General features: G+C 42.6%; 1 protein-coding gene across 1 annotated transcript in view; it reads right to left on the minus strand.

The window, feature by feature from the left end:
• LOC141156820 (uncharacterized) overlaps positions 1-12465 on the minus strand; it is a 200067-nt gene that overhangs the window by 66583 nt on the left and 121019 nt on the right. The window lies entirely within an intron of this gene.

Consider the following 12465-nt stretch of genomic DNA (forward strand, 5'->3'; position numbering starts at 1 on the left):
TTCAGACTAGCTGAGGACTAAGGCGGGTCTGTTCGCAAGGAACAGGCAGCCCACTACATCGTAGGGATTCAGCTTAGTCTTACTGTAGGGATAGCTTTCCCCTTTCTTTCCTTAGTACTTCTTGCAGATCATAACAGTAAGTCCAGCCCAAAAAAAAACTAAAAGGAAAGAAATTTGGGGATCAGTATGGCTTCCATCCAGGATTTGGCTCAATGCTTGCAGGGATTGTCTCTAGAGGTGGCCGAGCTCCAGCAACACGTGAGTAGCTGTTCTGGAGTGCATTTTGTGGAACCCAAGGTAGGACTGCCTGATGTTTTTTATGGTAAACAGCAAGATTTTTTTTCCTTTAAAAATGCTTGTTTGTTATGTTTTCGTTTGAGACCAAGGTCCTTTGGGAATGAATCAAAGCGCATTGGTTTTATTATGTCACTTTTGAGCAATGAACCACAGGGGTAGGCCTTTTCTCTCCAACCTAATGATCCATTCTTTAGGTCGGTAGAAGAATTTTTTTTTGCTATGGGTCTATTATATGACGATCCTGATCGAATCTCATCTGCTGAGGCAGAACTCAGGCGTTTGAATCAGGGGTCAGGTGATGTTGAAAATTATTGCGCACACTTTAGAAGATGGGCTTCAGAAGTCAAATGAAATGATCCTGCTCTGAAATGTTTATTTCTTGCTGGTCTGAGTGAAAGGGTTAAGGATTTGCTAACTGCATTCCCCGGACCTGAGACTCTGCAGGATGCCATGCAATTAGCTGTTCGTGTGGATAGGAGGCTGAGATCTAGGCAGAATGAGGTAAAGACTCCTGTAATGCCAGGTCCTAGTTCCCAGAAAATCTGCTCAGACGGCGGAGAACAGATGGAGGTTGGGGCAATGTCGCTCCGCTCTCAGGAAAGAGACTGGAGGTTCGCCGAATGATTGTGTCTTTATTGTGGTAAAACTGCCCATTTGATTAAGCATTGTGAGCTTCGTTTAAGTAAAGAAAAAAAAAAGGTCAGGTACGCCCATATAGCTTGTTTACCCTCTGCCGGAGTATTTCTTTCAGGGAGTACTACTTTTGCAGGAAAATTTGATTGAATTTCAGGTATTTGTGGATTGTGGTTCAACACTTAATGTGATTGATAAAGGGTTTTAGGAAAAACTTAAATTGAAATCCAAACCTTTGTCATCACCTATTTCTGTGATTGCAATTGATAACACTCCCTACTCACTTGGTTGCTGAATTTCCCCTCATTATCAATGGACTTCACCAAGAAATTTTGGACTTGGTTGTATTAGATAATTTACCCTCTCCGGTCGTTCTAGGATTGCCTTGGTTAAAACTGCACAATCATTTGCTGGACTGGTCTACTAATATGATAAAGTCATGGAGTCCGAAGTGTTATGATAAATGTTGTAATGGTCGCATTGCGGCTGTGGAAAAAGGGGAATTACCTGTACATATTCAAGATTTTTGGAGGGTTTTTTCAGAGGAGGAGTCGCAAGTTTTACCTCCTCTTAGGGATTATGATTGCGCCATTGAGTTTGTTCCGGGAGCTACTCTTCCCAAGAGTCGCTTGTTTAATCTGACTATCCCTGAAAGAAAGGCCTTCGAGGAGTACATACAGACTAGCCTGGCTGCTGGTCACATTAGACCTTCTAAGTCGCCTGTGGCAGTTGGATTTTTCTCTGTTAAAAAAAAAGACGGGGGTTTATGCCCATGTCTGGATTTTCGTGAAATTAATAAGATTATCGTACGCAATTCCTACCCATTGCCGTTAATTCCTGACTTGTTTAACCAGTTGGTGGGGGCCAAGTGGTTCTCTAAGATTGATCTCCGGGGGGCATACAATTTGTTACGAGTGAAGGAGGGTGATGAATGGAAAACTGCTTTCAACACTCCGGTAGGTCATATTGAGAATCTGGTGATGCCTTTTGGTCTTACCAATGCACCTGCATTTTTTCAGAACCTTATTAATGACATCTTGAGACCTTTGATTGGTAAGAATGTGGTTGTGTATTTATATGACATTTTGATTTATTCGCCAGATCTGGAGTCCCATTGGCAAAGTGTACCTGAAGTTTTGCAGTCATTGAGTGATAATTCACTCTTTGCTAAGCTGGAGAAATGTGAGTTCGCTGTGCAGAAAATTTGTTTTTTGGGCTACATTGTCTCCAGCGAGGGCTTTGAGATGGACCCAGTGAAGGTTCAGGCTGTGCTGGAATGGCCTAGGCCTATTGGTTTGAAATCTATACAGAGATTTTTGGGTTTTGCCAATTATTACAGGAAATTCATTAAGAATTTTTCTGTAATTGTTTAGCCTCTAACCTATCTCATCAGGAATGGTGCGAATACGGTCCAGTGGACTACTGAGGCCATTGAAGCGTTTAAATATCTCAAAGAGAGGTTTAGTTCTGCCCCTATCCTTATGCAGCCTGATGAGACCAAGCCTTTTTTGGTCGAGGTCGATGCTTCGTTGGTGGGGGTTGGAGCAGTTTTGTCTCAGGAGAACAGGGATGAAGTACAGTCATGGCCAAAAGTATTGAGAATGAGACAAATAGTAATTTTTCCAAAGTTTACTGCTTCATTTTTTGTAATGGCAATTTGCATATACTCCTGAATGTCAAAGAGTGATCAGCTTAACAGCAATTACTGTACTTGCAAAGTCAATATTTGCCCAGAAAATGAACTTTAACCCCCAAAACACATTTCAACATCATTGCAGTCCTGCCTTAAAAGGAGCAGCTAACATCGTTTTAGTGATTGATCCATTAACACAGGTGTGGGTGTTGATGAGGACAGGGCTGGCGATCAATCAGTCATGATTAAGTAAGAATGACATCACTGGACACTTTAAAAGGAGGCTGGTTCTTGGTATCATTGTTTCTCTTCAGTTAACCATGGTTATCTCTAAAGAAACACGTGCAGCCATCATTGCACTGCACAAAAATGGCCTAACAGGGAAGAGTATCGCAGCTACAAAGATTGCACCTCAGTCAACAATCTATCGCATCATCAAGAACTTCAAGTAGAGAGCTTCCATTGTTGTCAAAAAGGCTCCAGGGTGCCCAAGAAAGACCAGCAAGCGCCAGGACCGTATCTTAAAACTGTTTCAGCTGCGGGATCGGACTACCAGCAGTGCCGAGCCTGCTCAGGAATGGCAGCAGGCTGGTGTGAGTGCTTCTGCACGCACTGTGAGGCGGAGACTCTTTGAGCAAGGGCTGGTTTCAAGGAGGGCAGCAAAGAAGCCACTTCTCTCCAGAAAAAACATCAGGGACCGACTGATATTCTGCAAAAGGTACAGGGAGTGGACTGCTGAGGACTGGGGCAAAGTCATTTTCTCTGATGAATCCCCTTTTCGATTGTTTGGGACATCTGGAAAACAGCTTATTCGGAGAAGAAGAGGTGAGCGCTACCACCAGTCTTGTCTCATGCCAACTGTAAAGCATCCTGAAAACATTCATGTGTGGGGTTGCTTCTCAGCCAAGGAAATCGGCTCACTCACAGTCTTGCCTAAAAACACAGCCATGAATAAAGAATGGTACCAGAATGTCCTCCAAGAGCAACTTCTCCCAACCGTCCAAGAGCAGTTTGGCGCCCAACAATGCCTTTTCCAGCATGATGGAGCACCTTGCCATAAAGCAAAGGTGATAACTAAATGGCTCATGGAACAAAACATAGAGATTTTGGGTCCATGGCCTGGAAACTCCCCAGATCTTAATCCCATTGAGAACTTGTGGTCAATCATCAAAAGACGGGTGGACAAACAAAAACCAACAAATTCTGGCAAAATGCAAGCATTGATTTTGCAAGAATGGACTGCTATCAGTCAGGATTTGGTCCAAAAGTTGATTGAGAGCATGCCAGGGAGAATTACAGAGGTCTTGAAGAAGAAGGGGCAACACTGCAAATATTGACTTGCTGCATTAACTTATTCTAACTGTCAATATAACCTATTGGTACTGATAATATGATTGCAATTATATTTCTGTATGTGATATAAACATCAGACAAACACTAATAAAAACCAGAGGCCAGCAGATCATGTGAAAATATAATTTTGGTGTCATTCTCAAAACTTTTGGCCATGACTGTACATCCTTGTGCCTTCTTTTCGAAAAAAAATTCAGAAACGGAACTAAATTATGATGTTGGAAATCGGGAGTTGCTGGTTATTAAACTCGCGTTTGAACATTGGCGTCATTTTTTGGAAGGCGCTAGATTTCCTATTCAGGTATTCACAGATCATAAGAATTTGATCTATCTGGATGCTGCCAAGCGCTTGAATGCCCGTCAAGCTAGGTGGGCACTTTTTTTTTCTCGGTTTCATTTTTCTGTTACCTATATCCCTGGTACTAAGAATGTTAAAGCCAATGCTTTATCTCGCAGCTTCTCTCCTACGGTCGGTGCCGAGGAGGAGGAGAGCATTTTACAGAAAGGAGTTGTGGTGGCGGAATTGGACTCCGTTTTGGAGAATGGGATTCTGAAAGCTCAAGATGATGCTCCATCTAGCACTCCCCATGGGAGGTTGTTCGTGCCTAGACCTTTAGGAGAGATTTGTTTGAGGAGTGTCATGAGTCTCGGTTGGCAGGTCACCCAGGAATTTCTGAGACTAAGACTTTTCAGTCGCAGTTTTTGGTGGCCTGGATGGCAGAAAGAAGTCATCAAGTGCGTGCGTCAATGTACTGTGTGTGCAAGGACAAAGGCTTCACATACTCCTGCTACGGGGTTGCTTTGCCCTCTGGAGGTTCCTAGTGCGCCTTGAACGCATCTCACAATGGATTTTATTACTGATTTGCCTGTGCCTGAGGGTTTTACTGTCATCTCGGTGGTCGTGGACTGTTTTAGTAAGATGTGTCATTTGGTTCCATTCATTAAGTTGCCCTGCGCCAAGACACTCGTTAAGGCGTTTGTTAAGGAGATTGTCAAGCTTCATGGCATTCCCACGGATATTGTTTCTGATAGAGGACCTCAGTTTGTGGCTTTTTGTGACAGGTTGGGAGTCCATTTGTCATTTTCGTCTGGGTATCATCCTGAGTATAATGGACAGACTGAAAGAAAGAACCAGGATGTAAAACAGTTTTTGCGTTGTTTTGTGGCAGACAATCAAGAAGTGTGGTCTGAGTTTCTGCCTCTCGCAGAATTTGCTCTTAACAATCATACATCCTCCTCAGCTGGGTGTTCTCCTCTTTTTTGTTGTACTGGGAGACATCCGTCTTTTGGTTCGTTCTCCAAATTGGGGTCGGTGGTGCCGGAGAAGGTGAATTTTTCCGGTGATTTGGAGAGAGTTTGGACTAATGTACGTTGCAACCTTCAAGAGGCTAACAAGAAGTCCAAGAAGTATTTTGACAGGAAACCTAAAGAGGTTTTGTTTACTGTGGGTGACATGGTTTGGTTGTCCTCAAGGATCTTGCGGTTGAGGATTCCCTCTAAAAAACTGGGTCCTAAGTTTGTGGGTCCATTTAAAGTGCTTCAGGTTGTTAACCCGTCTGCAGTTAGGTTGGATGTCCCTACTTCCTGAAAGATTAATCCTGTATTTCATGTTTCCTTGTTGAAAAAGGCTGATGTATCAGATAGGGAAGCCACTGTCACAGTTCCTCCTGTGATGGAAGACGGCGAATATGAAATTTCTCGTATCTTGAATTCTAGATGGCATAGAGGGAGATTACAGTATCTCGTCTCCTGGAAGGGTTTCGGTCTCGAAGATAACTCCTGGGTAAGGGCGGATGATGTCTCTGCTCCTAGGCTTGTTAGAGCTTTCCACAAGAGGTTTCCGCACAGGCCTGGGCCTGGAGGATCTGGAGGATCCTCATAAAAGAGGGGGTACTGTTAGAACCCTCCTGTTTGTTTTTTCCATCTTGTGTTTTGCGGTCACGTGACCATCTGCCTTTATATTCCAGCTCTGCACTTTTGGCTTTGCTGGACTTCAGTGTTGTTTGACTGTTTTGCTAGCCAGGTGCTTCTGTGCCTATCTCTGTCAGTTTGCTTGGTCCTTCTGGGACCTCTAGTACCTTTTTGTCAGTTTATCTTTTTGTGTTCTGCAACAACGTTCTCTGTTCAGGAGGTGTCCCTTTTTTGTTCCAGTCCTTAGTTCTTTTAGGGACCCCTTCCTTTATGCTATAGGTCTTCGTTCAGACTAGCTGAGGACTAAGGCGGGTCTGTTCGCAAGGAACAATCAGCCTGCTACATCATAGGGATTCAGCTTAGTCTTACTGTAGAAATAGCTTTCACCTTTCTTTCCTTAGTACTTGTTGCAGATCATAACATTCATGGTCTGAACTGTCAGTCTTCAGGAACGCATCACTTCCTGGAAAGCAGGAAGCTGTGAGGTAGGGGAGCAGTGCGCTCCTGAAGATAGAAGATGGGGAAACTCCTTTAAACACTATAGCTGAAAAAAATCCAAAACACTAAAACATGGAAATCTAACTCCTATAGATACTTAAAGAGATTGTCTACTACTTTAACATTGATGGCCTATCCTTAGGATAGATGATCAAGGTCTGATCAGTGGGTGCTGCTCGGAATGTCCAATGTCTGTGCCGTCAGCAGCCGGAACTTCTCAGTTATTGAGCTGCACAGCACAGCTCTGTTAACTCTATAGTGTCCAGGGCTGGGTACTACACATCTACCCTCTACTGACTTGAATAGGGGGCAGATGTGCAGTACTTGGCAGTGCCAATAAAGAGTTGACAGAGCTGGGCTGTGCAGCTCCATTACTGAGCACTTCCGGCTGCTGCCGACACTGGGAACAGCTGATCGCCAGGGTCCAGGGTGTTGCATCCCCACCGATCAGACATTGATGACGTATTCTGTTAAAGTAGTGTCCGACCTCTTTAAATAAAAATTAACTTAGCATTGTTGACCAATTTTGACAGAAAAAAAGCAAAAAGGTGTTTATTAATTCATTGCTCTTAATAGTAAAATCAGTGCCAAAAGTCAGTAAGTATACAACAACTATTCCATGTCACTACTAAGGAAAATGACCTTTAGAACCAGATCTCTGTTGTCTTTCTAGGGAGATTTACAACTTTGATAGACACTTTTGAACTTTGGTAAATGAATGTGCTGCTGCTTATTGAAAGGCTTTGTAACTAAACAGCAAAAACAAACAAAACTGATAAGCAACAATAAAAAAATACACAATAGTTGTTAGAAATGCATTATACAGTATAACTCATATTTAGGAATAATGAAGGCAATTACGATGATGTTTCAGATCTTTTATGTAACACAATGATAAACTGGTTGGTGGAATACAATGGATTCCGAGTAATGTATTCCCTCGTTTCATTATTTAAATGTGCGCTCATTCAATGTCTAGAAAACTAACCAGCTGAGAGGAGGAAGATGCCGCACAGCATATCAATTGGTATTAAGCCTGACACCCATGATCCACATGTGCTCACACGAGAGATTAATATGGGAAAGTAATTTAAATATGTAAATGATGTTTGCATTTTCTTTTTTTTTCCCTAACAAGAAAAAAAGCTGTGATCCTCTACAAAATATCAAGGCTAATTCATTATCTCCTCCATGTTAGGAAAGCAATAGGGGATCATCTGAAATGTAGAGTGAGTTTATTTACTGAGTTACTTTTGCAATTAATTTATTCCAGTTCCAGTTGTTTGGATTGGTGGGGGGTCCCAGTGATCAGAAGCCCATCAATCAGAAAGTTATCCCTATTTTGTAGAAAGGGCTTAACTTCTAAAGATGTGAATAACTCTTTAAGAACCCTTTAAGAATAGATTCTTTATCAAAATCAGTAGCAAGTCCTCCACATAGAAGGGGTCTTTGAGTGTCCTTACTGCTTCTACTGCATCCCCCATAATTAATGCCCTTAGCACAGCTCCTATAGTGTACATGTACCCAGTGTCGGACTGAGGTGCCAAGGGCCCACCAGTAACCAACTGCAGGGCCCCACTTTTCTACTACATACAAATGTGACATTATCCTCAATCAAAAATTGATATAACAATGAACTGGGTAGATTGTTAAATGAATAAGATGCTGCCTTTGTCTGTACATAGTGATTCAGTATATTGTGCCAAGTACTGCTCATATAAGAGGGTGGGGGCCCACCGGAGGATTCTCCTGCTCTCCTGTAGTCCAGTCCAAGCCTGCATGTATCCCCTATAGTCACCTCATAGTTCAGTGACCTGTATAATTGCTCACAGCCTTGTGCTTTTATATTATCATATTGTATACTCCTCATGACTTTTAAAGGGGTTGTCTACTATTTTTTTATTGATGTGGACAGTCATAGTTATCTATAGAGGTGAATGGAGAAATCTGCTCTTATGTGGGTCCACCTCTCCATTTATTCTCTACCAGAATGCAGGATGGGAATCCCAGATTTACAAATAGGTGTAGGTCTCGAAGGTGGGATCCCCATATATGAGACATTTATGATATATCCCCTGGATTTGCGCTAAATGTCTAATATCTGAATATCCCTTTAAATAATGTTCAATTTGAGCTCACATACAACATCGCAGAAGATCCCCTGATGGTGCATAAGCTCAGGAGGTGAACAGAAACAATAATAATAATAATAATTTACAATAATAATTTATACTAATAATAATATTCATAATTTATGTAATTCTACATCAAATAAGGAATGTGCTCATCAGACCTGTAGGGTCATCACAACCCTGGACCAGACCTCAATCATAGGATAATAAAACTTTCACACTCCTTATCTATGAACTATTCCAATATTTACAGCCACAACTGTGTTTATCTCTCTCCAATTGTAATAGCTCTGCTTTACGTCACTTGTCTCATCTATTACATTATTTCTGTGTCTTGCTGTGTATAAATATGTGACTCTTCAGATTTTGTGTTATACTAGCCTGATGAAAAAACCTGAGTAGTTTTGAAAGCTTGCAGTTTGTTACCATCTTTTTCGTTAGCCATTAAAAGGTATCAACCACTGAGGACTATCAAATCTAAATATTTTTCTATCTACTGGCTAACAGGGTACAAAAATATATTTTCCCTGTATCATAATTTATAATAAATTATTCTGCTCTCAAGATAAAAACACATTAAAGGAGTTGTCTGGGACTAATCAACTGATGACCTATTCTCAGGATAAGTCATCAATATGACATTGGTAGAGATCTGACACTGACACCCCTATAGTACTCTATCTGATAAATCCAAGGCAACAGATATTCTCCTCCAAAAAGTTATCTTTATTATATCACAGCATATACAGGAAAAAAATAGAGGTTTCAGCCCCATGGGGACTTTTTCATGCCATATAAAAACAATGGAGGTGGGACCAATGGGAGGAGTTATCAAGAGGGGTCAAGGATTGTCTAATCATAAATAGCACTGTGTATTGTATTATTAGGCAAATGAGTATTTTGATCACTTTGATACTTTTTATACATGTTGTCCTACTCCAAGCTGCATAGACTTGAGAGCCAACTACCAATTAAGTAAATCTGGTGATGTGCATCTCTGTAATGAGGAGGGGTGTTGACTAATGACATCAACACCCTATATAAGGTGTGCTTAACTATTTGGCAACTTCCTTTCCTTTGGCAAAATGGGTCAGAAGAGAGTTTGACGGGCTCTGAAAAGTCCAAAATTGTGAGTTGTCTTGCAGAGGGATGCAGCAGTCTTGAAATTTCCAAACTTTTGAAGCGTGATCACCGAACAAGCGTTTCATGGCAAATAGCCAACAGGGTCATAAGAAGCGTGTTGGCCAAAAAAGGCGCAAAATAACTGCCCATGAATTAAGGAAAATCAAGCGTGAAGCTGCCAAGATGCCATTCTCCACCAGTTTTGCCATATTTCAGAGCTGCAATGTTACTGGAGTATCAAAAAGCACAAGGTGTGCGATACTCAGGGACATGGCCAAGGTAAGGAAGGCTGAAAAACGACCACCTTTGAACAAGAAACATAAGATAAAACTTCAAGAATGGTTCAAGAAATATCTTAAGACTGATTTTTCAAAGGTTTTATGGACTGATGAAATGAGAGTGACTCGTGATGGGCCAGAGGCTGGATCAGTAAAGGGCAGAGAGCTCCACTCCGACTCAGAAGCCAGCAAGTTGGAGGTGGGGTACTAGTATGAGCTGGTATCATCAAAGATGACCTTGTGGGACCTTTTCGGGTTGAGGATGGAGTGAAGCTCAACTCTCAGACCTACTGCCAGTTTCTGGAAGACAACTTCTTCAAGCAGTGATACAGGAAGAAGTCAGTATCGTTCAAGAAAAACATGATTTTCATGCAGGACAATGCGCCATCACATGCATCCAACTACTCCACAGCGTGGCTGGCCAGTAAAGGTCTAAAAGAAGAAAAAATAATGGCATGTGTTATGATCTGCTACAAGCACTAAGGAAAGACAGGAGATCTGTCCCTTCAATAGAACTAAACTGGATCCCTACGATGTAACGGGGAACCTGATCCTGCGATCAGACCCGCTAAAGTCCTCAGCTAGTCTGTTCGAAGACCTATAGATGCAAGGGAGGGATCCCTACAAGAATTAGGGACTGGGATAAAGTTGGACACCTCCTAGCAGAAATTGTAGCAGTAAAAGACAAACACACAACATAGAACATAGAGGTCAGAAGACCTAGAAAAACTAACAGAGAAAGGTAACAGAGCACCAAGCTAGCTCAAGAGTAGAAATTACAATGAAGTCCAGCGAGGCCAGGAGGGTGGAGCCGGATTACATAGGCAAAAAAGGTCATGTGACCAGCAAACTAGAAAAAAAACAACAGGAGAGTTCTAACAGTACCCCCTCTTCTAAGAGGATCCTCCGGATCCCCTAGGCCAGGGCTTATCAGGAAACCTCCTGTGAAACGCTCTGACAAGTTTGGAAGCCGAAACATCATCCGCCCTCACCCATGAGTTATCCTCGGGTCCGAAACCCTTCCAAGCGACGAGATACTGCAAACTCCCTCTATACCGTCTAGAATTTAGGATGCGGGAAATTTCATATTCCCCGTCCTCCACGACTGGAGGAACAGTGGCAGAGGCGTCACCAACCGACACATCAGCTCTTTTCAACAGAGAAACATGAAACACCGGATTAATCTTCCAGGAGGTAGGAACCTCCAACCTAACAGCAGATGGGTTAACTATCTGAAGCACCTTAAAGGGCCCTACAAACTTGGGACCCAATTTTTTAGAAGGAATCCTCAATCGCAGATTCTTAGAGGACAACCAAACCATGTCACCAATAGCAAACGAAACCTCTTGCCGTTTCCTATCAAAGTACCTCTTAGATTTTTTGTTAGCCTCCTGAAGATTATCACGCACATCCATCCAAACTCTCTCCAAATCACCGGAAAAACTCTCCTCCTCAGGCACAGCCGATACCAATTTGGAGAATGAAGCAAAAGACGAATGTCTCCCAGAACAACAAAAAAAAGGCGAACACCCAGCAGAAGAGGATGTATGATTGTTAAGAGCAAATTCAGCAAGTGGCAGAAACTCAGACCACCCCTCTTGATTGTCTGCCACAAAGCAACGCAAGAACTGCTCAACATCCTGGTTCTTTCTTTCTGTCTGGCCATTAGACTCAGGATGATATCCGGATGAAAACGACAAATGAACTCCCAACCTGTCACAAAAGGCACGCCAAAAACGAGCCACGAACTGAGGTCCCCTATCAGAAACAATGTCAGTAGGAACATCATGTAGTCTGACAATTTCCTTGACAAAGGCCTTAGCGAGTGTCTTAGCGCAAGGCAGTTTGATAAAGGGAACCAAGTGAAACATCTTGCTAAAATGGTCCACGACCACCCAGATGGCCGTGAAACCTTCAGAGGGGGGAAGGTCAGTAATAAAGTCCATAGCCAGATGTGTCCAAGGTGCACTAGGAACCTCCAGAGGGCAAAGCAACCCCGCAGCAGGAGCATGCAAAGACTTACATCTAGCACACACAGTACATTGACGCACCCACTTAATGACTTCCTTCTGCCATCCAGGCCACCAAAAACTGCGACCCACAAGTCTCTTGGTCTCAGAAATTCCTGGATGACCTGCCAACCGAGACTCATGACACTCAACAAACAAATCTCTCCTAATGGTCCTAGGCACAAACAACCTCCCATGGGGAGTGTTAGATGGGGCATTCTCCTGAGCTTTAAGAATCTCATCCTCCAAAACGGAGTCCAAAGCAGCAATCACAACACCTTCTTGTAAAATGCTCTCCTCCTCCTCCTCAGCACTGACCATTGGAGAAAAGCTGCGAGACAAAGCATCCGCTTTTACATTCTTGGTACCCGGGATGTAAGTAACGGAAAAATTAAACCGCGAGAAAAAAAGTGCCCACCTAGCCTGACGGGCATTCAAGCGCTTGGCAGCATCAAGATAGATCAGATTTTTATGATCAGTGAAAACCTAAATGGGAAATTCAGCACCTTCCAAGAGATGACGCCAGTGTTCAAATGCGAGTTTAATAGCCAGCAATTCACGATTACGAATATCGTAATTAAGTTCAGTCTCAGAAAGTT

The sequence above is a fragment of the Phyllobates terribilis genome, unplaced genomic scaffold (assembly GCF_046119375.1).
Source record: "Phyllobates terribilis strain yellow unplaced genomic scaffold, ASM4611937v1 Scaffold_8__6_contigs__length_399053987, whole genome shotgun sequence".
NCBI lineage: Eukaryota > Metazoa > Chordata > Amphibia > Anura > Dendrobatidae > Phyllobates > Phyllobates terribilis.